The following is a 5,362-nucleotide window of genomic DNA, read 5'->3' on the forward strand; positions in this document are numbered from 1 at the left end:
CCAACCCGGAAAAGTGAGAAGCCGTTAGTTTACTAACGCCCAGCTGATGATTGACATTGAACTGCAACAGTAATATAAAGAATACTTTACGTTCACAGAATGGGAAATCGGAAACTATGTCAAAAAGGTGACTCTTGTGTATGGTCGTTAGTTTCTATATGTAAATCAAATCTCAAGTATGACGTTATGATTGTAAAGAAACGGTCAATGAAAAGTGGCTATAGATACAAGAACTCGTGAACTTCAAGTTAAATCTCTGAATTATATCTTGCACACAAAACATGATCTCTACAGAAGAGGTATGAAGGAAACACTCCTCTTCTCCTTCTGTAATAGCAATGACAAAATGCTCAACCATTTATGTAATTTCTCTAACACCTTTAAGGACAATTTTTTATTTCTACAAAGATTATCCTTTTCTTGTCGTGATACCTAGCCTTCGTGATGTACTTTTTAGAGACAGTGCAACAGCTATATTTAATTATCTCATACTTATTGCAAACATATTTATTTATGCAATGAAAATGAATAATAGGAAACCATCATTTCCATTGCATTTACTACAAGTTAAGAATAATTACCACCTAGAGTTTGAAATTGCTCAGGAATGTTTGAGACAAACTATCGTAAACGGATAAAAATACCACTACAAACAATAAATAATTATTAAGAAGTGTACCGCAACACTTCTCTGGCAAGCAATGTAACCCTTCTTGACTGATATAAATAAAACAATCAAATACAAAACATGTCCATCGCAAACACATAGACCTGAAAAATGGGACTTGACTTACTTTTCAACTGTTTCGAATACTGAAAAGGTAAGATATATTATTCTTAGTGCTAGTACATTACTTAGATCTATTTTCAAAATGGTTTCAAAGTGCTAATATTTCATAACTGACTTGAGGTAATTGACCTTTTTAAGGTAACAATTGTCTATAGTGGTTAATCAGCTCAGAACGCCCGTAAATTAAATTTTCGGAAAGCCTTGATATAGGGGAACATTTTGGTTATCATAGTGACACCATTGTTTACATAAATATCACGTGACAGGTAATTTGAATAATCTTTCAAATTCGTTTTTCCTTTTGTTTTGTTTCAACGCTTTCAGATATGAGGCTGAAATTTGTGTGTGTGCAAGCTGTTCTAAGGATCTTATAAAGTGTGTCTTAGAATTTTTTAAAACCTGCCAGAAAGACTTACAGAGCGGTGAATTTAATCCTGGTTGATTTCTTTAAAATTGTGCTCCAAAAAACTAAGCAAGATATAAAGATACAAATAATCTGAGACACACTTTGGAAGAGCATTGTGACAGCTTGCATGACAGCAAGTTTGAGTAAAATATTTTGAAGTATTGAGACAAAACATATGGAAAACCGATTTTTGAAAGGTAATGCAAATTACCTTTCACGTGATAGTTATGCACACAGTGGTGACACTGTGGTTACTAAAATGTTTCTCTAAATCTAGGCTTTCAGAAAATGTATAATTTACGGCGGTTCTGAGCTTATTAATCACCAGAGAATTGTTAGATTTAAAAGGTCAATTACTTGTCTTGGAACCTCAACCCCTAAAGCCAGATTTTTATGCCCGTTGCTTCTAAAATTATTGTCTAATTGATATGCTTTATTAATACGAGTATCGTCCGTATTTTTAATTATTTTAGTCCAGTGTGTGATCATCTGCACTACAGTGAAAAACAACACAAGACGTTTTCTTAGTTCCAGAGAGTACGCTTGATTAGAAGTATTACTGTTTACCTTTAGAACATGTACACAAAGTTTGATGAGTGGCTTTTCAATGTCTGTTGTGACATTATAAGCCAATTTATTTACATTCTTGCAAATATCATTGGACCAAATTTCTGAACTGCACGACTAAACATCTTCAGAGATACAAAATATGATTTAATATAATTATGATTCTGCATACAGCATGTTTTCTTTAGAAACATTCTTTCAAAGCTCTTTCTAATCCTATTTTGCTATATTGAATATTCCTGCAGTGTCTGTATTAGTTTAGTGCTAACGTAAATATATCTAGATACATTTTCCAACTCATTGCAATGTATTGTTAATCTGACTTTGTCGTGTTTACTACCCAATCTTGTTTTAGAACATGATATTTTATTCACGAATTATTGCAAGTTTCCATTTGTACAGTTTTGTGAAAGAACATTATTGCATATGTTATAAACATTTTTCCTTCAAAGTTATTCCTTCTTTCACTGTACCTGTAAAAACATTGTCACTGTTCAGAGAGCCATAACTGGGGTAAATCCTCGGCTGATCAATTTTGAGGGATCGAAAAAATTAACCTCGAAACACCACCGTTTGACATTAAAACCGCCTATGAAAGTTAACTTCGCCCAAAAGTAAACATTGCAAAACAGTTACAATTGTCGAAGTGGGTGGTGGCAGGTCATATTTCAACTCAAAATATTGAAAAGCCGTTAGCTGTCTCAAGTAGAAGCATACCGGCAAGTGATTGTTAGAAAAAACTAAGGAAAGCTACGTAACATTACGTTATTTGTTTTAACTAAGTTAAGTGCCTACGTCATCGCTCTGGATGCTTAAAATTAGATAGATTAAATAAATAGATATAAACTACAATAAAAAAGCATTTCCATTCTTACCCGTCAGCCATATTTCCGTATGATATAAATCGCAATTTCACACACTAGCATTGATTATAAAATCATCTCCAATTTAACTGCTTATGACTTTTCTTTTCAGATGACTGTCAATGTAGTGTATTCCGAGTTCTACTCGTTTCTCTTTACACAAGTCATCGGTAAATGCATCTTTAAAATGGCCGCTACTCATATTTTCGCTTTACGTCCTTTTTATCAATTACACATATCAGAAATGATATTCCATACAAAGGTACGAAGCCAGAAAGAAGACATCATGTTATTACTAATAGCCCGAGTCAGACAAAACCGAGAAAAAGCTCTCTGTACAATGACCATTGTCTTTGTACCGGATACCTTTGATCTATGACTTGGCCTATGGTTTTATAGACAGACAGAATTATGGTTTGCAGTGTGACTTTCCTCTATGGAAAAGATAAATACTAAGAACTCAAATATGAAAATATGAGAGCTAGAATACATCTTATGAGAAATGAAGATGAAGAGGGGCAATATGAGATTTGTTCTGCGACAAGATTATGGTCTCAACTGCTGTGTTTATGTTTACAGTGTCCTCTGTGCACAGGCGAGATTCGGTAGCAGCATTGCCAGTAATTGAGGTGGAGCAGTCCCAGCATGACAACAGTTTCTCAAATTTGAAATATGATTGTGGTCACTTATGAAGAGAAAATTTATCAAAGATACCAAAGGCTTTGGAGCAGATGGTACAATTATTGTGTACTTGTTCTAGGTATTATAGGTGTCACGCTAACTCCTATTTTTTACATTAAAGAAACCTGAGGGACATGTTTGCCAATAAACCTGGCCACGGGCAACAAAGGAACAATTTGCAACGAATAAGCAGGCAGCGCCAACTCAATTAGTGGCCATGCGATTTATGTTATGGAATAATTTTTTGTTCATCTTTTCTCTTGCCATAGTATATGTTAACTGAGGAGCTGGTCAACACGCTGCATGATGGATCATATCAGCTGGACTGACTATTGTCATTTCTATGACTTTACAAAAAAAAACAAGGAAAACCATATCTCAACAGAAAACTGAAACTAGCAGGGGCAGTTATCGGAGTCATTGCTAACATAAATTTCTCAAGCAGAAAATAATTATTTCAAAGGAAACTAATATACAGATATAACGGGAGCAGATGGTATGAGAGTTTTCGGAGCCACACTAAATACAACACTGTTTACACGAGGTTCAATTCTCGGTCACAGGTTATCAGGTCAAGATGAAGGACTGGAACTATCAAGAGAAAGGCATGACTGAACCTTAAAAAAAGTAATGAAGAGACTGAGAAGAATCGTAAACAATAGCAAATGTTTTATGATTGGAAAATAACTTCTCACAATCCAGATTGATGAGACGGAACTGAGAGTGACAATGCCAACATGCAAACTCGTCCGAGACCGCAAGCCAAAATGCCCTGTGCAGGGAAGCCATTGATGTGCCAAAACCTTACTCTGCAGACTGTACAATTTTTCGTGATCAGAAGAAATCGGAACTCATTTACATGACTGTTGGACTTGCTGTAAGCGAACTTTAATGGTAAAATATTTCTAACCACCATATCTACCATGTTCTGATATTTGGTGAAATAATAAATCAACGTTTCTGAAAAACAGCCATATATTTCTGTTTTTATATGTAACTAGAATAGTGCTGACTAAGAAGGGCAAATAGGCAAATAGGCATCCTTAAAGTACATCAAGGTCAATTGCCTATTGATAACTTGTACTTACTGTCTGTCTATAATAATTTTGGCTTCATCAAATAATTTTAGAAGGTCAACTTTTTCAAAATACTGGATAATATTCGTGTTTATCATGATGTAGAAGATGATGAACAGCTCCATTACTGCACGAAAATTGAGACCCATAATATGGAAAAGAGGCTTATTTTCCGGGCAGATGTAATATACCAAATGTAACTCTGCCAGGCGTACCTTAACCACGTACTCAAAAAGAAAAAGTAATAGGTACTAACTCCATTTGGGCACTAAGGGAGAGTTACGTAGCTTCAAACCAGTTGGATCCGGTTGAAAACGGTTAGGCATCCCAGAGTGAGTAAGATATATTTCTCTAATATCATATCATTTATCACAAAACCGGTTTGTACCTTTTTAAACTATCCCGCAGTAGGACATCTCCCCTACTGGCTCTTGTCCAGATGACCTACGGCTTATTGCGAAATGGAAAGTTTACCTTCTACAGCTCAATTTGTCATTAAAAATATATATATAAATTAAAATTTACCGACTCGGCCAAGGATCATAGAAAGTAAAAATAGGCAAAAACTCAAAAGGATGAGTAATGTGATTTCAATGCGTTTCAACATGCAATTCAAAACACTTTGAACGCTGAGCAAGGCAGCTATGCTTGTAAGAAACCATCAAGGAATTCCAGCAAAGACACCCAGACCTTGGGCGTAAAGCTCCAGTTCCTTCAAATTTAATAAGGTTTGCACTTAAATTAACTTTTCAATCATTTCCACTGCTGAAAAACATAAAGTAACGACAGTTTTTACATAACTTATTCAATTTCATATTTGAGATTGTTATTATCATACAATATTACAGTTTCAATAGGAGAGACCTTACTAACAAACAAACGGCTCAGAATAAGATATGCTGGTATATACTATATATAGCGACCAATCATATTACGTTAAGTATTGCAACAACTTTTTTAAAAGGATCATAAAGTCTCT

Source organism: Ptychodera flava, chromosome 5 (genome assembly GCF_041260155.1).
Source record: "Ptychodera flava strain L36383 chromosome 5, AS_Pfla_20210202, whole genome shotgun sequence".
Classification (NCBI taxonomy): Eukaryota; Metazoa; Hemichordata; class Enteropneusta; family Ptychoderidae; genus Ptychodera; species Ptychodera flava.